Source organism: Sinocyclocheilus rhinocerous, unplaced genomic scaffold, assembly GCF_001515625.1.
Source record: "Sinocyclocheilus rhinocerous isolate Xijiao unplaced genomic scaffold, SAMN03320098_v1.1 scaffold1149, whole genome shotgun sequence".
NCBI classification, from domain to species: domain Eukaryota; kingdom Metazoa; phylum Chordata; class Actinopteri; order Cypriniformes; family Cyprinidae; genus Sinocyclocheilus; species Sinocyclocheilus rhinocerous.
The window spans coordinates 90,926-113,598 of record NW_015664180.1 but is presented as its reverse complement, the minus strand read 5'-3'; the positions used below and the strand labels follow the sequence as shown (position 1 = coordinate 113,598).

General features: G+C 38.0%; 1 pseudogene; it reads left to right on the top strand.

The window, feature by feature from the left end:
* The window catches only part of LOC107729693 (CUGBP Elav-like family member 5), a 233,862-nt pseudogene that overhangs the window by 121,009 nt on the left and 90,180 nt on the right, over positions 1-22,673 (top strand).

The following is a 22,673-nucleotide window of genomic DNA, read 5'->3' as shown; positions in this document are numbered from 1 at the left end:
CATATTCTGTTACACCAAATACACAAAATAATGATCTTTAAAATAGCATCATATGACCCCTTTATATTATGCATATTTTCCCATAAAATCAGTGCAGAAAGGGTGTAAATATATTCTATAAAAAAGTAGACTGACAATGTCATAGTTTGTCTTTTTGATGATAAATATTTTTGTTAAATTTTTTAATTTTAAAAATTTGTTTTAATTTTTTTAATTTGACTAAATCAGCATCTAAATTAGTCAATTAAAATATTTAATATACATTTTAGTTCGTTCAAAACCTGTTTTTCTGAAATAACACTGTTCACTGTTATCATACAATATGCGTTAGTCGTCTGTGTTTTAGCGTATTGTTACCTAACTAGCATATATATTCACGACATGCTTACGCATTCTGACTAGCGATAAGAGCCTCAAGTTCACTGTTTTTGTATCATTTTGTGCAGATGTAAGTTGTAATATTACGTTTATCTTGTGTATATATGTAATTAATCTCATATATATATGTTTTACCGAGTTAATTAATCCGCTTGCACAGCGCTTCCATTTCCCGGTGTTCATTCACGGTTCAATTTATGCTGCGCTCACGCGATGTCGTAATTACCGTAATTCCGAGATGACAACACGTGATGTTCAACTCAGTGCTGTTCATGTCCTCGGACTGGGGATTATCCATTTAGCGTCAGTCAACAAAATGAACCTGCATGAAAGAATGTTAATGGCAGCTATAAAACACAATACAAGTAACAGTTGCTATGCAAATGTGTTATTGTTACATTTTATAATTATTTCTTTAGGTTGTTATTACATGGATAGCATGGATGTCTTTCGTTTATATTCACATTACTTTTGTATGAAGACATCTACATTGGCAAAAGTCAATTTTCTACATTGGCCAAAATTTTTTAAAACGTAAATATTATGAAATAACTGCTTAATTACATTTTACTACTGGAAGCGACATTTTTCTATGGTTCCGCGTGAGGTGCAGCAGTCAGTGCTATGAACACCGTGACAAACACATGTAAGCTCACGTTCCCACTATTAAAATCAGTATAGATGTACTCTGAGATGGACAGACACTTATCATGTTTTCTGCATAACTGCACCGTGTTTTCACGTAGTTGGAGTCCTTCAGGGCGGGATATGGAAAATGCTGGAGTTCATTTGCCTGTCAGCACCGAGGTCACGCTAGTTCAAGGTCTAAACTGCCGCGTGTGTTTTATTTAGCCTGTTTGAATACTCCATGTATAGGAGGATGCAGGGAATGGTTTTCTGGAAACTATAACAAAGCAGCTCTCACTAGGTTGTTTCATGAAGGATTTAAATCTATTATGGCATAAGAAGGAATTTAGCTTGTGTGATGTTGTGCTGTAAGTGATGAACTTCTTAGCATGTGTTGAGGGGTTGTAACAGATTACTAAGGAGAACACTTGTGTAGATAGTTGTAAAGTCACTAATTCTATGCTTTTGGAGATTCAAACAATCACTATCAACTTATTCTTCATCCATCTACTTTTTGTGTTTCACTGATGAAGAAAATCATATGGGATTACAGAACAACATGAGAGTGAGTAAATTATAACAGAAATGTTCTTTTTGAGTGAATTATTAGTTTAATACTGTTTTTAATGTATTCATTTAAAAGCCTATTTTTTGCAATAACAATGTTCTTTTATGTATTTTTGAACAAATATACAGTAACAAAAAGGTAGGCGCAAAAATTCATTCCGTTTAGTAACTCTTCATTATTCAACAAAACAGTGAAAGCTAAAAAAAGGAGGTGGTTTTTATTTAATTTTTGGTTCTAATAAAACATTTTTTTTGTAACTAAACAGAAAAACTGACAAAGATGAAAGAAAATGCAATTAATGTTTTTCTCTGAAGTTTTTCAAAAAAAACCTTTGAACATAACTTCACCTAGCTAGAAAAAATTGTGTGTATACACACACACACACACACACACATACATAAGTTATTTTCAAATAAAGAGAAACAGGTTTGATAGATGAATAGATAGATATTTCGTTTTATTTATACAACAAATGTATTTGAATTTTTTTTTTTTTGCACTATTTAATTATCTCTGGATGTACTGTACAATACATCAGTGATCAAGTTAATACAAGCCATAAATTGCATTTTTTTATTGTCTGATTCTGTCTGATTGGATTGATAATAGAAGCAGATAATGAGGACCTTATTTAAATCGTATACTCTATGCCAGAGTGGAGTTGTTATTGGAGTTGAATTGGACTGCAACCGCATACAGATGGACTAAGCATGCTGGATCCTCATTGAGTTCTAGTCCGTACAAACACACTCACAATTACAGACACCGAGCCACATTGCCTCGGCTGTAAAACACTGAACACACAAAGATCTATTGTTTCACTATCGATCGTCAAGGCAACTGCGATTTAGATCACGTGTGAGATAAATACGCTGAAATGTTGTAAGAAATGGACAATGGGTTGAAAAATAAGACTGGTTAAATTGGACACACAGCTTTTTAGGTCAACAAGAAAAGTCCTCCATTTATTTAGCAAGATTATTTGGTTAGCTGCAATTTGCTATTTGCATTTAGCACAGTTTTTTTCCATGCTGTCTAAACCCTGTCAGAACAGACCAGCAACCCATTTTTGAGTTGCAACCCACTGGTTGGGAACCGCTGCAGTGGGGCACATTACCATTATTGCATCATCTCTCATGGCAGATAGGTGAATGGCTTTGAGCAAATGCCACTTCTGACTTCAGGTCTTTCTTTCTTTCCCTTTCCATCTGTCTATCCTCCCATCTCATTGTCGTTCCTCCCGGCTTTTCTTCTGTCCACAACTGACACTTGGTCGACTTGCATCGCTGCCTCCCTCTCTCCTCTGCCTCTTTCCTTTCAGTTCTGCCGTTGTCATCCCCTCAGGACCACGAGGTTGAAAGAGGTTAGATGTGGCATGGAAGGGTGCAGGGTGTCTTTAAAAAAAGACAAAAAACTGCAAGCTGTGGTGAATTGCTAATAGGCTATCATAGCGCTGAGAAGGCGTTGGCTCGCCGGAGGTCTGTAACCCATTAAAGAAACGTCAACTCGGCATAGGTATGCCGGGAATTATGGGTCACTGACCGGGAAGCGGTGCTGGCCACCCATTGGTCAGAGGAGTGCCCTGTAATCTGTCACAATCCTGTAGCGGCAGTGACAGCAAGGGGAGCTTCCCCCTCGTTCTGCCACGGCAGGGCAAAGCAAGCACAGAGCACAATACCGTGAAGCCCCCTGAATGCTGTATTAGCACATCCTAAAGAGATCCGGCAGTCAAAATGCTAAGGTTACCAGTGTTTTCACATAGTTGCGTATATACATCATACTTTATTTAATCCGGCCTGATGTGTTTCTAAGCAGAAATGTAGTGCTGGTTTTACCCAGATAAGCAAAGCAAAAGTATTAAAGCGTCATGAAATACTCAAGGTCAAGGTTTCATGAGTAATTTAGGTCAAGAGATCTCGAGAAAACAATTTCCTCTAGATCTTGACTTTCTCGATTTTGACATGTCAAGAAAAAAATTCAAAATCTTGAGAAAACAATCTTGTTACTATGAAATTATGATCAAAGCCTTGAGAAAACAACATTGGTTGTGGCGGTATCACAAGAACAAAGTAAAAACTGGAGAAAACAACAAATTGTTATTGAAAGATCACAAGAAAATTAAGTCAAGAACTCAATAAACAATCTTTTGTTATGTCTAAATTTTAAGAAAACTTTTTTTTTTTTTCGGGATCACAAGAAAAGTAAGTCAAGAAAACTGTTTATGTTGAGATCACTTGAACAACTTTTGGTTTGTTGAGATCTTGAAAAATTAGAATGAGATTTGGACAACACAGCCTTTGTTAGACTGAGATCACAAGAACATTCATGACAAAACAAAAACAATAATAATGCACTCTCATGGCTTCCTTAGATGTGTGTAGATGAGTACAATAGTATTTAGATACATTCATTATTCATGAGAAGGCGTGGCCTAATCATCAGTGGGTGAGTTTTTTCAGCTTGGAAATGCTTCTTTTGACATCTTTTACTTTCAAAGCTGTCATCATGAAACTTTGAAGACATAAGAGTCACTAAACATGATTGCCAACATTTTGACATGAAACGCCACCAGTTGCTCTTCAAATAGGTTCTACGAGACGGGGCTGGAAACGAAATTGAGAATAAAAAGAGATCAAAACAAACACCATGGTGCTTCTTAGGAATTTGTTGACAGAGATTTTTTTCCTTCAACAAATCTCACGTCTCTTTCCAGAAAGCGATGGCTTTCTTTGAGCTGCAAACGCCTTTACCAGAGATGTCTGGGAAAGATGCCCTTCCCCTGATAAAAGACCACGGCAGCTGTGAAGTCAGGGAATCTCTCTTGTGCACTACCTTCCTCTTTATCTCGCTTTGACACTCCGGTGACTGGCTTGCGAGCGTTTGTAGGATTAGAGACTTTTATCGTTCTTTTTTATTTGTTCTTGTTGAGTTTTTCAGCTCGGACCTTTCATCCACTTCCAGGTAAACCTGTGTTAAAACTGGGTTCACTCGAACCGTTGTACACGCTCATACAGACACTGTTTTTCTGATGGTCTTCGGTGGGATCCTGGTTGTAGCGCTGTGAAAGGTCAGCAGCTACGTCTTGTGGTGCAAACTTAGGAGGCCGAGGAACATTAAGGGGGAAAAGATTAAATCTAGACCACTGACCTTTTGAGGGACGTCAGACTGAAAGCTCACGCTTGATGTGACGTAAGATAACTCGACGTTAGCTGGACCGCAGCATTAGACATTTTCAGAGCACTGCAGACATTCCAGATTGCTCAGAAAGTGCGGTGTCAATGGTCGCAGGCAGCTACATACGACCTCCAGTATTGTGCGAATCGGAGAGAAGCTATTGGAGTTTTCGACTTCAGACGCTTGCGATTGACAAGTCGGTGCAGTCGATACTCTTATCAGGGCTTCCACAGAGGTGCTGGGAGCAAAATACCTCGCCCGCACATATGCTGGCAGATACTTCTTTACCTCGTTCTCCCTCATCCATTTTCTGTCTCATTTTCTTCCTCTGAGAGACTCTGGCAAACAAATGACTTACATTTTAAAGGAGTAGTTTACGCAAAAATTCAAATTTTGTCATTTATTTACCCTCGTGTTGTTTGAAACTCCTTTTTACTTTTGTGGAGGACTAAAGAAACACTTTTTGAGGTATATATTAACCGCTCTTGTCCATAAAACTAAATCGAATGAGTACTGGGTCTGTCAAGCTTCATAAATGTAGCCCATATTATTTGTATGCTATATTAAAACTCTTACTTCGTAGCTTTGTGTTGGAAGCAGACTAACTGCTGGAGATGGAAGAATAACTTTCCCTCTCGCCATCCCTCTCTCTTCCGCTCTCACCTTCCTGTACGGTAGATTTATTAGTTGAGCCGAGGCCCAAGGCTGTCACCACACAGTGCACTTTCAAATCAATAATTGGAAATATTAATTATCGCAGCTGGGATGCTCCAATCAAAAGGTGTTTATTTCCCTATTAGGAATAACAGAGGAGAAGGGGCTTTGATGGCCTGCTAATGCTAAATAATGATCAGGGAATAGGCTGTTATCTCACTGTTAAACTCCAGCCAAACCGCCGGCACACTCTCCCTCACACACACACACACACACACACACACACAGGATCCCCGACTCTTAATCATTCAAGCTTGTTCACAGCAGGGTTGCTATAGTTTTAAAAATTATCGCTAGTTTTTATTTATTTATTTGTTTGTTGTTTATAATAGTTGTTTAAAAATTTAAAACATTTGCATTGTCTATTATTGAGTTTTTTAGGGAGCATTTACAGCTTTTAGTTTCATTTTTTTTGCAAAGTTAAATTTTTTATTCAACAAAAATATGTATTTTTGCAGCAAATTTTTGTTAACTGTTTGTACATTTTGGTAAAGTTTTCTATGTTTTGGAAAGAAGTCGTGTGTGCTCGCCAAGGCTGCATTTATTTGATTTTTTTTATTTGAAAAAAAAAAAAAAACAGTAATATTGTCAAATATTATTACAAATTAAAATATTTAAATTTATTTTAAAATGTAAATTATTCTCCATTCTTCAGTGTCACATGATCCTTCAGAAATCATTCTAATATGCTGATTTGCTGCTCAAGAAACTTTTCTAACTATTATTAATTTTGAAAACAGTTGTGCTGCTTCATATTTCCGTGATACATTTTCTCAAAGGATTCTTTGATGAAACAAAAGTTCTAAGAACAGCATTTATTTGAAATAGAAATTTGATATTCAATTTAATGTGGCCTTGCTAAAAAAAAGTATTAAAAAATCTTACTGACCAAAAACTTTTGAATGTCAATATATTTCAGGTATATGCTATATACCATGAAACATTAAAACTTAAAATATACCGTATTGTCCCGAATATAAGACAATGTTTTTTTCTTGGAAATACATCTGAAAAAACGCGGTCGTCTTATATTCAGGGTCTAGAATTTGACATGTCAATAATACACCCACAACACGGTGTATTGTTGGACCCAAATACGCATAAAACGAGTGTGCCATGAAATACGTAATGTAATGCGTGTTGTAAAGATCGCGAGTAAAAACAAAAGAAAAAGAAAACCTGACAGCTGCATGAGTCGTGACTGTCACCTTAGCCTGATGGGACCAAACTGCCTTTGTGATTTTAAAACGTAAGACAGTACCCAGATTTGAAGACTACAGTAAAATTTAACTTCTACTGTTAATAAGATGTTGGTAGGCTACTATTAGATGGATAGCCTAAATGTCCTAATTCAGATGGGCTACCTGTTTATTTTTTATTTTTTATTTTTTTTATGGTATATCAAAAAGTGTATATTTTTTAAATGTGATTGTTGGTACATTTGACCAGTTTTTACCATACTTTCAAAACAAAAATTAAAATAGGAAAAATATGCAATATGAAAATAATTGAAGACAAAATGTGTTTTACTGAAAAAGTGTATATTTTTTTTAATGTGATTGTTGGTACATTTTACCAGTTTTTACCATACTTTCAAAACAAAAATTAAAATAGGAAAAATATGCAATATGAAAATAATTGAAGACAAAATGTGTTTTACTGAGAAAAAACAAGATTTGGTTTTTAAAAAGCCTTTTTCCAAAAGGTACATCTGGAAAAAGGGGGGGTCGTCTTATAATCAGGGTTGTCTTATATTCGGGCCAATACGGTACTATTTATGTGCTTCATATACTCTCCGATTTATACAATTCTTTTAAAGCACAGCATTGAACTGTTACAAGTTGTGAACCATTTTAATAATGCATGTGAACGGGAAAAAAACGATGTGGTGCGAAACACCTTTTGAACATACAACCCAGCAGGCGAGCAAAGCTCAAAGTCTGTTTTTAACAGGATTCTGCAAGCCGTGACTCTACGATGCCACTGACCTGGAAAAAAAATAGTGTGCAATAAACATTCTAGTTTGGCTGCTATGGAAAACAGTGTCTTTTTCTCATTCACAGTTTGTAAAAACCAAAGCAAACCATGCATTTCGTCCATGTTGACTGTTTGTCCCGCATGCAATTTATGACAGAACGGCGTAAAACAAATACGGGAATTATTTTACAATCATCATAGACGGAGGCAACAAGGCACAGCCCCGATTTGCTCGGAGCAGCTTGTACTGAATTTCTATCTACCCCAGCACAGCGGTGCCTAATCAAACATCACTACAGGAGAACAGACTGTCTCTCAGGAGAATGGCTGTTTCATATCCCCCACTGTATTTTGTTTACCCTGTTTGATAGCTCCCCCTTTTGAAAGACAGCAGCACAACAAACAACATGATTATCGAGTATTGTGTGCTTAAAGAAACAGATGACAAGGACAAAGAGACAGTTGCTCCCGCAGCAACGTCAGAAATCCAGAAGAATGCGTTCCAATACTCGCCGGTCGGGATTGCTGGGGACTGGAGGATCATGTGCATCATCCCAAACGAGATGCAACTGACAGAGTCCTGTTGGGATGTGGGGATTTGAATTGTTCTGCTGAGTTTAAACAACAGATTGGCAAACACAGGGACACCGGTGCTTTTGCTGCGGGTGGGACACTTATAAGTGTGCGTTTCCGCCAGCATGAGTCTATCAGCATATGTGGGGGAGCAATAGGGTGGAGTCACGGCTCTGGAAATGCCACTCAACTGAGAAGCAATCTTATCTGGCAGTTGCAGGCAGTTCTCCTTTGCCTTCCATCCTTTACAGCCCCCTCCATCCCTCTGTTTTTGTCCTGGACCTCAGTGCATTCGCCATTCCGAGTGTGGAAACCTCTTTGAATCTATCACAATTAGAACACGTGTAGTTGTTTTCTGCAAGGAACACAGCATAAGGCGAACTCATTCGTTTTATCTTATGAGTAAAGAACGCTTGGGCAATAAAGGCACAAAAGCAGCGGAGAGGCGTAGTGAACTCTCTCAGGACTCAAGCTAAATTAATGCTTTCCCTGACGACAGCACAAGTTTGTCAGCTGACGGTTGTTTTGTTTCTGGCGCATGTAAATGTAAATGTAAACAGAGAGGTCATTTATGGTTAGGATGGCCTTTGTCAATTATGTCCTCACCACTTTTTAAATTGTTTGCAGCAGTGATGCAACCACATCCAAAATGTAGTTTAAATGCTTTTGATTTAATAAGTAATCTTATTTATTTACTTATTATTTATACTCGGACAGAAATAAATGTTGTCTCAAGTAGTTATATGTTAATATCAGTTTTTAAAAAATATTATTTATATAGTATTATTTATTTTAATATTTTCCATTTTCATGTTAAATATTAAAGGGTTAGTTCACCCAAAAATGAAAATTAGCCCATAAATGACTCACCCTTAAGCCATCCTAGGTGTATATGGCTTTCTTCTTTCAGACGAATCCAGTCTGAGTTATATTAAAAATTGTCCTGGCTATTCCAAGCTCTATTATTGCAGTCAGCGGGTGTTGCAGTGCTTCAGTCCGAAATAAGTGAAATAAAAAGCGCCCATCCATAAAAAAAGTGTCTCACACAGCTCCGGGGGGCCTCCAGTAGCAAATTGATGCGTTTTTGTAAGAAAAATAACCATATTCAAAACGTAATAATCACTTTAATGTAGCTTGCTCCAATAGTTGTACACGGAAGCAGTTCCAGGCTGATGACGTATGAGGTCGGCTTTGCGCATGCATGAGTCTCGTGAAAACCAACGTTTGTTTACAGGAGCAAAGGAAGCAAAGTTTCCTTACTTTAGCAAAAGAAAACCAGTCTCCTCTTGGCTTATATCGAAATTCTCCGACATTCTTCTTTACAAATCCTCATTTTGTACTTCTAATTAGTGACCGTTGTTTTGTTTTGATCTCTCCCCTGCACTTCCGCGTTCGTCACTTCTGAGCAGCGCATGCACAATGCCGACGTCCTACGTCATCCGCCCGGAACTGCTTCCAGTGTACAACAGTGAGCGCAAGCTAGATTAAATTGATTATTACGTTTTAAATATGGTTATTTTTCTTACAAAAATGCATCGATTTGCTACAGGAGGCCTTTGTTCACCCCCCCGGAGCCATGTGAGACACTTTTTTTTATGGATGGGTGCTTTTTATTTAACTTCTTTTGGACTGAAGCACTGCAACACCCGCTGACTGCAATGATAGAGCTTGGAATAGCCAGGACAATTTTTAATATAACTCCGACTGGATTCATCTGAAAGAAGAAAGTCATATACACCTAGGATGCCTCGGGGGTGAGTAAAAAACAGCCTAATTTTCATTTTTGGGTGAACTAACCCTTTAAGTTTTATACTCTTTTGTCATTTATATTAGTTTGTAGTTTTTATAAATATTTCCATTTAGCTTTAACTTCTTTTTAATTCAGGTTTAGTTTTAGTCGTTTTAGTATATATTCACACACACCATGGAAGTCACTATGGAAGTCAATGGGAATCAAAATATGTGAATTTGTGTGAGTGAGTGAGTGAGTGAGTGAGTGAGTGAGTGAGTAAATGTGTGTACCTGAAGTGTACGCCATTCCATTAGAGGTGAGAAAAATCCAATAAACTGAGTTCCGTCGATACTAAATGTACAAGGGAGAAACACATTGCTCTTAGGAAAACAAATGTACCATTACACCAGCATTTTATGACCAGGACAGTGACTAGGTAGAGAGGTGAATCCATAAACCTTACACCAAAGTCCAATGTGTTAGGAATACATCTCACTGATGGCGTTTACAGGTATGAGGTAGTTCTGAATGCATTCCCTCGCAAAACAGAATCTCCTTTATTACCAGGCATTGCATCCACAGTGTTGCATGCATATTGCGATGTTTATAAAAGCGTCTGTTTTGTCTACTGTGGGTCACTGTTTGTGTTTGTCAGGTGATTTTTTGGAATGGTTATGATTTTAAAACTATCGGTTGATTAATCGGTATCGGCCAGTGTGGTCCAACCTAGCTATCGGTTTCGGTAAAATCCACTATAGGTCGACCTCTAGTTATGTCTCACAATTATGCCTGTTGGATTGTTTTTGTCTTTATGCTTGAAAACGTCTGAGTTGTCATAATGTATTTCAAATAGACCATTTTTATTTTTTTTTTTTACTTTTCCTTTAACTGAAGTGTATGACAAAGCTACTTAACTCTGACCTTCAAAAGAATGATATCTTTTGCCTTTTCCCCTTTGCACAAAGACTTAGACCCTGCTAGTTATTAATTACGATGGATAAGTTTATGGAATAATTTCTCAGAGGAAGGTTATTCAGTTCCTCAAGGTGAAAATGGATACGTTTAACACTTAATGAATCTGGCTTGGCCGTCTTCCTCATATATCAGCATGTTATTAAGGCGTTTTAAAATCCCATTATGGTGTTTCTCCTTGAACAAGTCATGCTTTTATGGGACTGGCCTGTCTTTAAAACTGACCTTTTTCAGTTTGCTCCCCCCCCCTACACACAATTGGACAGTAAAAGAAAATATGTTGAGGAGAAAGAAAAAATGTTGATCCTGTCGTCTCTGAAACGTTTCCCTGGCACTTGAGTTGGCGTCGACATGAAACGAAAGTTGCTGCAGCATTCAAAAAGGCTTAATTTCAGGTTACAGATGGCTGGGGAGCCTGCAAAGGGCACTTTGCAAATTTGGGTAATCTTGTCGCAAATCTCCGTACAGCTCTTGGCCCTTTTTCATGCAAACTGGGCCTGCTTTGTTGCTATTAGCAGTTTGTTTTGGATTGATAGAAAGCTCCCATTGGATTACGATGCTGGGGAATGGATTTTATAGTGTAAATTAGGCCTTTAGGACAGGATCTGTCCTGTTTTTCAACAATTAAAGAAAGTGTAACCATAACTTTAAAACTCTATATTAATCAGCATGTATGCTAATGAATCAAATGTGCATTATCACAAAATAAACCCTGAAAGAAAGGACATCAAATATTAAGAAGTCACTTTATAAAGTTGTTTTACTGCTCCAATAGTCCACACTTATAGTATTCCTTTCTACATTACATCCCCAGGTAGGAATAAATGGGAGAATAAAAAAAACCCTTTGAACATCCTTTGATCCTGCAGCAAAATCCGTTTGAATCCTTGAAAGATGGGCAAATGAAGGAAAAACAAACAAACAATATATATTTTCTTTCTGTTTTGCTCAAGTTTGTAGAATAAGAACCAATCAAACTTCAACCTTTACAGGGATAATGGAAAAAAATTGTTGAGCGAAATACGGAGCACAAAAACTGTGATGACAGAGGCATCTAATCCAACAAATGCCATTCTTATCAGGCTTTAGTAGATTACCGTGAGCCTTCTACCCACAGAATCCCTCCTTGCCAGACACTCCTTCAACCTTTACAGGGATAATGGAAAAAAATTGTTGAGCGAAATACGGAGCACAAAAACTGTGATGACAGAGGCATCTAATCCAACAAATGCCATTCTTATCAGGCTTTAGTAGATTACCGTGAGCCTTCTACCCACAGAATCCCTCCTTGCCAGACACTCTCCACAGCCTAAGGGGCAGGGATCAATAGGGCTTCATTGATCTCTCTCTCTCTCTCTCTCGGCTGCCTCCACTTTAATTGTTGTTGCATTTCACTTCCTCCTTGCCACCATCGCTAGAGACCGTAACCAATCGAGCACTGCAAAGCAAACACAAAAAAAAGGTTGCTAATGAGACCAGAGATTTTTCAGAGATGGAGATGGACTTTAGAAGCTAAGTTTAAGATACCACTATTGTTGTATTCGATTCCTGATTTGGAATGTGTCACTGAAGTGTAATTGTGGTGAAAAGTTTTTGGGATTTCAGTCTTTACCTGTATAAGTAGATGCGCGCTGTACCTACAGTTGCCTGGAGTGTTAGCAATATGGTTTCTGAGTGAACTGACTTACCTGAATATAATAAATCAGAAACTTGGCCTTGTCCCCATATGCCCTGGTGCTGATTGAATGCTTAAATAAAATGGTAGTCAATGCAAACACAGGATATTTGCAAATACTTCTATTTCAGATGGAGAAAATAAGAGCTGTGCCTGGAGTAGCTATGCAGCACTTCAAAAATAGAAACAGGGTGCGAGTAACGTGAAGGCATGATGGTACAAATCACCACTCTTGTATTTGGTATGCGCCCTGCAAACCGACATGTGGATCTTTGCATTTGATCCAAACTTAGACAGGATTTTTTGTGACGGACATAGGCTCAATAGTTTGAGGCTGTTGGCTTATTGTGGTGACAGCGCTTGCCTGTGCCTGAACTAACCCTTTGTCTTGTCTGTACTGTTTTTCTTCTTCCAGATGACTCGCCCCATCCAGGTGAAGCCAGCTGACAGTGAGAGCCGTGGAGGTAGTTGTCTTGTTCTTTTTTTTCCCTGATGTATCTTTTGTATGAACATACATGAACTTGCTCGCCTTTCTCCCTGCTGAAAAGATCAGCAAAACTGGCCACCTATGTTTGTTGTGTTTTGGATGCTGGTACCCAATATGAGATCCTGGTATACTGATGAACCCACTAGACATTTAGATTTCCGTCAATTAGTTCTTGAAGGATCATGTTGGTCAAAAACAGACCCACCTGCTAAACGACTATAACCCTGCATGGAAATTTTCAGCAGGGCCTTCCTTCCTATCTTCACAATTCTCTTTCTTTGACTCTCCGTCTATCTGATGGATGCCCAGATTATTCATTTTAATTATGGAGGCCATGGTGCTAGTGAACGGAAGGGAAGTGGCTTCTGCTGCCTGTCTAACCTTGCCCCCCCTGCCAAACCCATTAACGACACACTGTAAATTGAAAAGTAATTAGCTTAGATATTGAAACGGGAGCCCTGAGCCCCAGACCCCCAACTTGATGTCTGGTCAAATCAAGGGGCATATTGTAAACAAAAGGTGTAAATGCCATAGGGATAGATGTTGGGGGGAAGGTAGAGCGAGGTTGGCTGAGGATGCACAACTTGTCTAACAATCAATTATATTGCAGGACGCTTGCCAAGACCCTTAATTCTGGGTCTCTAGCATGAAATCTGCTGTTTACTGTAAATAGATCTGTCTATTGGAATCACCCACGCAAACGTCCTGTGGTGGAGGATTTAATGAAAAAGGTGTAAAAGAGAACAAAATGGGTATTTTTCTAGCTCTGTTTTTTCATTTGATGGTCCTAACCGGGCATTGGCAGCAGTGAAACTACTGTCCCGCAGACTTTAGTTTCATCCCTAATCAAACACACCTGAACAAAGTCTTCAGTATTTGAAAATTCAGTGTGTTTGATTAGATTTGGAACTAAAATTTGCAGTGGCCCTCCAAGAGTAGAGTTGCCCCTCCCTGATCTAAATGGACAACTTCTTTTGTCATTCCAAAGGAATTATAAAAATCAATTAATTTTTTTAAAAATGCCCCCAATTTGACCACCTTGCAGACATAAGAATCTTTAAGGGAATGAGAGAAACCATCAGGCATGGGTCAACAAAATCTAAAAAAAACCTTCCCTGGCAATTTTTGGAAAATGGTGAATGTCAAAGTCCCACATCAAGTGGTCCATCCCAGCAGTAGATAAGCAGGCCTTTGTAGAGGAGATTGATGCCTCATAAAACCCCATTGATTTTGCCATTGTAGAGGTGTGTGTTCGCATTGACTCTGACACTTTGCTGTCTTTGGACTTCCCTGTGAGTGGCCAGCCTTAGCTGTCCCTAGGCACCCATTGGGTTTCCTTAGGTCCCTTATTGCCTTCCTCTCGGTGACCATGTTGGAGATGGAGAATGTGCTTAGGTCAGGCCCAATAGTTGCACATCATCCTAAATGAACAGCTCAGAGTAGCACCCCAGGAGCAATCCAACACCGTTGTGACTTTAATAGTTGCCGGGGATTTCTTTGCCAATCCTAGAGTGTCCTGCTTTGACAGACTTGCTATTGCTTTAGGCAGTGCTTGCAAGCTATATGAGCTAATGCTGCCTTTTCTTCGTGGGCACGTCCTCTAGTCCCTAGTGTAGCTGAGGATCCATGCGTTAGGACTTAATTACGTTACTTTCTCTAATTCCGAGGTGGCACCCAGATGGACACTAGTTATTCTCTCGAGTTCAAGTGGGTTGACTGTTGGGACCCTCAGTGGCTCCAGTTCTAATTATGCTCGTAATCTCATTAAGTGGTTGAAAGGTCACCACACCTGTACAAAGAAAAACAAAGGAAGAGACCATCTAAACCTCAAGGAACCTCCTCCACAAGGGATTTCAGTCAGTGGTTATTAAGTCTATGGTGCTAATGTGATTAAATTGTTCTTCTAGATGCTTTTTTAAAATAATTTCAATCTGCATGCGGTCATTGATTAGAAGGAATCTCCTGGACGGGTCACCTGATTGACATGCTGCCTAGTTAAATTAATAATGTGGGTTATCATTAAATGAACAGTGTGCTGCCTGATAAAAGGTGCATTTCTGAATTTATGAGGACGCCGTAAGTGCTTGTAAACATTGCCAACCACATGATTTTGACTGTGTGCTAATATTCTTTGGCTTGCTGTTTGGGTGGTTCTTGTACCAAGGCTGTTTTGCTAGCGAGGACTTCTGCCCAAGCAAGTGTGTTCACGCTGAGCAGAAAAGGAAGGGAATTTGAAATGAAAGAAATTAAAGTATGTTTGAATGACAACTCCCTCTGTACCATCTGAGCCTTTTTATATTAGTCCTCATCTCCAGATAACAGCATGTTTGCCTTATTGAACCCTTTTCTATCCTTGCTCTGTTATGCAGCATGTGTCATTAAAAAGAGCTTTGGGGACAGATTGTACACTCACATACACACACTCTCTCCCTCTCCCCTGGTATCTCCGATATGAAACAGATTGATTTTGCTTCACAGGCAAGCCTGATGACAGGCACAGGCTGGATATAAAGGTGGCTGCTATTGCTTTTTGAAGGGCTGTTCAATGCCTCTCAGAGGCATTTGAGCTCTAACACAGGATAAATCAGCTTTAGTCACTTTGATCTTCTGCCCCCCCAAAGTCCCACCCCCTTGAGCAGATACCCCCAACACCAACCATCTAGTCTTTTTTTAGTGGAATCATCTCAATGACAGGTTTCATGTCTTAATTTTCCCTCCTAGCCTAGAAATAACATAGAATTACTCCACATAGGCCAGCCAGTACAGTATATGGATTTTCCAAAACTTAGTCCATGGAAGCAGTTGTTTGAAATGCTTTGGTGATCCTCGTATTCCCCTTTTGGTGTTGAAATTCAAGTGTAAAATTAGATAATGTAGCTTATTTGAATTAATAACTAAAAGAACATTTACTTACTGAATTTTCTGTGCATGTTTCATGGACAAATGGAACCCATCCTTACATTTGGAATTAAGTTAAAATTTGAGTCAAATGAAAATTCTGCCACAATCTTGTGCTTCAACACATATTGAAAAACATGCACATGCTCAACCTCTCAACTAAAATGGAACAGGTCAATTTTCCCCTCAGCGCCTTGACTAACTGCTAGGTTCCACTTGTGGTTAAGATTTAGCCGCACTTCACCATGCCTGCATTATCTCCAGTCTAAAGGATTGTGGGCACGATTGCATGACTTTGCTCAGATGTGACAGTCAGGGGTAGATGTGGAGTGTGTCAGTGAGTGGGGTGAGTGCTGCGGAATAATGAGTTCATCGGAAGGAACCCTCTTTCAACATGCACATTCTAGCTTGCATGCTAAAAGAAGCTATTGGTGGAATAAGCTTGTAATAAGCAGAAAAGTACGAGTACGGCAGAAGTAATTGTAGCTTTTCCTCAGAAAGGGTGAAAAAGGGGTCCAGATTACTCCTTTCAATTACACTTGGCTGGTCCAAATGTCTGAAAAATATATGCTAATCCTCTTCACACATAAGCATAGGCTAAGTTGAATATTCAAAAACCCATCCACCTAGCTTTGAGTTTTCTGTGAGTCATCTATACACCTGGACTAAGAATAAAGCTTTGCTTGAAATATCATTTCTAACAGAGTATCAACATTTGCAGTAGCATTACCAGCTACATTTGGCGTAGCAGAAATAAAGTAGCTCGAGACATATCATGGCATCTGCTCTGTGAATATATCATTTCAAACCAAGTGTTAAGTTTGCGTTAGCTTTAGCAGCTACATTTGTGTGTGTGGGGGGGTGGGGATGGGGGTGGGCATAAATAAGGTACCTTGTAGTCTCGCGTAGCCAGACCTTCAGACTGACGGCTGAAAGTCTGGAATCCATGGGCTTTCATTGGCCAAGGCCCACCCATGAGGTCGTTTGACCGACATGTCAAACAACCAATCTCAGTTCGTTTCATTCAGCGTCACGTTTCGGGGCGTGGAAATGTCGCCACAATAACAGACCGGTGTGTAAAACTCTCGGACGTATTAAAAAAATTCTATGCCACAAACTTTAAATATTTCACATACTTTTGAAAATCCAGTGTTTAGTTGATCCTGATAAGTGCTCGTCATCACAGTTGTAAACACGACGGCTTTCTTCTTTCGTGAGTGGGTTTGGCATCACGGCTTCTTTGTTTCCAGGTGGAAAGTTAAAGAACGCGACACACACGTGAGCGTGACGTCTGAGGCTGAGACTAGGTACCTTGTATCTTAAGGTTTCCAAACTCTGTCGAAGCAATTTGACTTCAATTAACATTTCAAGCTAGCAGGTTCCCAGACAGAGGATGGCAACTGAAGGTACATCTTTCAACCGCTGATTTTCTCGTCATTCTCAGCCTCAACATGTACGTAATCGCATGCGCAGCGGTCGGGAATTCATTTCAGCCCGTCTGTGCAAGCGGACCACCAAAGGTTACTGTTGAACACAAGAAGTAAAGGTCAGAAATCATGTTTAGTTTTCCTCCAGCTGCGAGGTAATTCCAGCCAGCAGATTGTGTCCCCGCCGAGGCAAGGCAGAGGAGCCTGGCGCAGAAGGGCGAGCAGGCACAAGGTTATCCAGTCAGTACAGCCGCCACAGCCCCTTTGCTGTCACCCCTAATAAGAACTGCTCCCTTATCACTGCTACAATCACCTTGAGAAACAAACTCTTCTTGCTTTTTCCTTAGCGAAAGGCATGGACAAAGGTGACAGGGTTTCAGCCTGCCATTCTCATAATGGTTTATCTGCTTCTATCAAGCGGGAAGACTGAAGATAGGTTGATGAAACTTGTTTTCCTCTATCTCAGACTAAAGAGTTTGGAAAATACAAGTCAGATTGAATAGCTTAGATGTTGCTATTTGTGTTTTCTCTTTCTAAGACTCGTATCACACCTACCATTAACCCTACATAGAATCACTGGTGTTGCTTCCAGGTTGTTTAAAACAACAGTTTACTGTGGAAGCCCATTTCCACAACTGAATAATAATAATTAAAAAAAAAATTTAATTGCGAGTTTTTCTCTCACAATTCAGACTTTTCTCGCAATTGACTTTTTTTTCAGAATTGCATGATATAAACTCAGTTGCAAGTTATACAGTCAGTATTGCGTGATGTAAACTCACAATTGTGAGTTATAAAGTTCAATTCTGAGGGGTGGGGGGGGGGAAGACTGATATATTCTTAGAATTGCAAGTTTTATATCTCACAATTCTGACTTAATAACTTGCAATGGCCTGTTATAAAGTCAGAATTGCGAGATACAAACTCTCAATTCAGAGAAAAAAAGTCAGAATTGACTTTTTAAATCTCGCAACTCTGAGTTTTTTCTTGCATTTGCGAGAAAATCACGCAATACTGACCTTTTTGCTTGCAAATGCGAGTTTATATCATGCAATTCTGAAAAAAAAGTCCGAATTGTAAGATCACAATGACCTTTTTTTTTATTCAGTGGCAGAAATGGGCTTCCATAGTTCACACATCCCTGTGGGGGCGGGGGAAAAAACAGATGATTCTGTCATGATTACTCACCATCGTGTGCTCAAACCCATTTTCCCCTGTGGAACGCAAAAGGAAATATTTAGAAGAATTTTTAAGCTGCACTTCTCCATAAATAGTCGTGACAAGTTTGGCGTAAATGATTGGTTGACGAATGTGTCATTAATGATTGCGTTATGCCAAATTTGAAGTCACACATTTTAAAATCAGGTGGATTCTGATTGGCAATGTTTTATTTTTCATCAGTTGGAGGAAAAAAAAGAGGATTCTGGAAAGTAATTCCAATGAAATCATTCCTCTGTTTTGTTATTGTTGTGATGTGGATATCCCTATTTTAATAGAATTAGAACAATTATTAACACTTAATAGTCATTATTGTTATAGTTATCATCTTTGGTATGAACAGTCCTTTACTTTGTATTCAAGTTATACATTTGATCAAGTTCAAGGAAATGGGAATCAAGCCCATGGCCTTAGTATTGCTATAGCACCATGCTCTACTCTTTGAGTTATTTTCCCCCTTAGTTTTGGTGTTTGACAGTATCAGACCCCATTGACTTTTATTGTGTGGAAAAGTGCAGCATAAACATACAACTAAACATCTCCTTTTGTGATCTTCGAAATAAAGACAAGTCTACAGGTTAGGAAAGAGTTGAGGGTGAGAAATAATAATAAATAATAATAATAATGCTGAAATGCTGACTTATTTTTATTACATTGATTTAGTGTTATTTCAGCCACATTTTACTGCATCTGTTGCATATGATTACTGGAGAACATTGTTCTTACATGTATACTAAGTGGGCCAATGTGGTGGCTGATTGCATGGACTTTGAAGCGAGCTCTTGAGGTGTTCTGATTGGTCGGACAGGTCAAAAAGAGCGAAGCCAAATCACTGCAATCACCAGGCTGCTGCCTCTCTCAGCACTAATGACAGTCCTTCATATGCAGCCATCTCATTAAAGCTATCATGTTCTCCAGTGCCACACACACACAATACCTCCGTCATATTCAGGACACATGAAGACATATTTCATCTTACATGTGCGAACATGCCACAAAAAACTGTCAGTCTCACCTTCTTACACATGAAGGACAAGATAGATTTGTGGATCCACTTCACATGTATGTTTACTTGGCTTCTATGTGGACATTCAATTTAGTTTTTACATAAAGCTATTGATAGATACTGACAGAAACATTTGCTTTTTTATTAAAAATATAATAATAGGGCTATGCATTTTCAAATTGTGTAAATTTTTGGCTCTTAATTTAGAAGAAAATAATGTGACAAAAATCTTGCTCTGTTGAAATAAACAATATATTAACATCTAAAACCACTTTTTGTAACGTCTGGTCAATGTTTTATCTGCCAGAATGAAATAATTAATTTGGGGGTCTTTTTACGGCAAATATTGGCAGATAATTGCATATATATGATTTATTAAGTATTTATATTATTATTTATCTAATTAATACATTTACAAGTGATAAATTGCAAACATTAAAATCAATACATTTTATTTGTTAATTATAATTTTATTATTATTTATCATTATTTTATTTGTATTAGTTATAAATTTATCATGTAATTAATTTCAGGTAGATTCTATTAATTCCTGTGGATCAATTTAAAATGTCTGATTCAGTAAATTGATTCATAACTGAACCATGATGGAAAGATTTGGTTGCATTATTACTCCAAAATGATAATATATATATTATTATTGATATAATCTATTATTACTACTACAATAACAGTTATATTCAGTTATATTTATATAATTATTCTAAAGCTGTCAACTCGAATAATCGTGATTAATCGCATCCAAAATAAAAGTTTGTGTTTACTTGATATTTGTGTGTCTGTGTATATGATTTGTATTATATATAATATAAATATATATTTCGTATGTGTGTATTTAGATATACACAGTACACACATATACAGTATATTATGTAAACACACACTTTTATTTTGGATGCGATTATTCACGATTAATCTATTGGACAGACCTAATCATATAATTAAGACAGTACATTTATTTTGAAATAGTACATTGTAAAAATGAAAAACAATACATTTTATTAATTGTAATTTCATAATTGATTAATGAATTATTGTTAATTATAATTATAATTGTATTAATTTGAATACAATTTTAAATGATTTACAGCTCTATTATTTATCAGTGTTTTTCCAAGCTAGGGTGTCCCCAGAGGGAGGTAATGTCACTTTTGGGTAACATCTAATATTTTCTATGCCCTAACCATATACATAACCCTCACATAAACCTTTCTGCATTTTTATTTTCATTAAGGTATATTTATAATGTTTATTAAACCATTTCTCTTATGGGTAGAATTGGCTTTGGTCCTGTGTAAATTTTACGATCCTTGTGGTTGCATTTGATCCCCACAATGTAGTTAAAACCTGACCTAGACACACTCACAAAATTGAGAAAAGTTCTTTGTATAACAATATAACAGACACAGTGATGCCAACACAAGTTCACACAGGTCAGGGTAGTGCGTTGGAGTGTCCGAAAAGCCCAGATGGGGCGGGCCAGAGCCGAGCACTGTGCGGGGAGAGCAGCTCCTTTAGCAGATGGGAGGAGATTACGACAGACTACATCCAGAACTGCTTTGAGACCCAGCTCATCCTAACACACTGCCTGCGAGTCTTACATCACACACGCAGACACACTTTTTGGCAGGCCTGAAAATACCTCAAGGTTTTTCTGTGGCAAGTGAGCAAACTCAGCCTGATGAATATTACATGTAAAATCCAGGGATGGATTACAGCACAAGCATCCTTAGACATAATACGAGTCAGAATTCAGATTTAGTCGGCGTGTTGCTTTTATAAACCCCAGTTTTTTTTCTGTATTTGCCTTTGTACTGTTTGTACATGATTTTTTCACACCTTGAGATGATGTCACACTGTATACAAACTAGGCAATATATTGAATAATTATACACAATATTTTCACAATTATTATGCTGACCATTAGGTTTCCTAAACTTTTTATTAGATACATTTTTGTGATCTCTCCATTTCATGACTTATATGAAATATTAATTTAATCATCTCTGAATTAAAGTTCAGGAGTATAAATGGCATCATAGATAACATAACTATGTGTTGATTTATGTATAATATAGTATTGATTATTGTTGTTTTTATTAATATGATTATTTATATATTATTACATATTTATTTATTTATTACAATATTTTTACTCTATTTATTACAGTACATTTTTACATAAATAATAAATATTACATATCTAATTTGCTACAGTTGGATATCTGGCTAAAATTATAGTTCTTTTGAATAAATATTGCAATACATATCAAATACCATGAAAAACAACATTAAACACAGAGAGATTTTTTTCAGCCCTGCACACTATGATCTGAATGCACAAGTTCATCATGGTATAAACAGTGCTTGAAGTGGGTTACGCAGTACTGGCACTTCAATATTTTAGTCTTTAGCGTACTGGCTTTTTCGTGCATTTTTTTCGAGTCAAAGCATCAGTGTCTGGGTGATCTGGGCGGTGGAATGAGGTATGAGTGGTTATGAATGAATCAATGAAACGCATTTGTCTGTTCCAATCCGTCTCGAATCGTGCTCGCGGAAAGCGCTTGAGAAACACTGTCTCTTCCGCGGCTCGGTACGCTTTCAACTCGTTTTTAGTCTTGAGCAAGACTGTACAACATTCACATTACATGATTTAACTGATTTTTACATTGAAAGGGCGACAGCGCACCACATTAAAAGAAATGATCATTAATGTTTTTATAACCGCTGGCCAAATTCAAAAACAAAACTAAAATAAATAATCTTTGAGAGCAAGGGGGCCCCCTGGTGTTTTGGGGGCCCTACGCAGCTTGCGTATTTTGTGTATAGGGAGGATCGGCTCTGGGAATAAGTTCAAAACAGCGCCAATGCAGAGAATGCACAGACGATTTCATCAGAGATGGCGGAGAGAATAGTGACTCGCGTTCAGATGGCAGTAAATTATTATTTTCAGTGTGTATTTGGCTTTAAAGCATGAGTGTTTTATAATGAATGCTGGCTGAAGGTGTTTTAGATTATGCGCTGGTCAGTAGTTTAGTTATTCTGAATGGATCCGTATAGTAGCATGTACAGTAAGGTTAAGGCAGCAGGTTTAGTGGTCTTTTGGCATCTCCCTGTGGTCCTGTTTGGTATTGCAGCTTAACTGATGATTATTTATATTAAAAATGCTCTAAACAAATTTCTTTCTTTCTTTCTTTCTTTCTTTTTCTTCATTATATACATACATTGG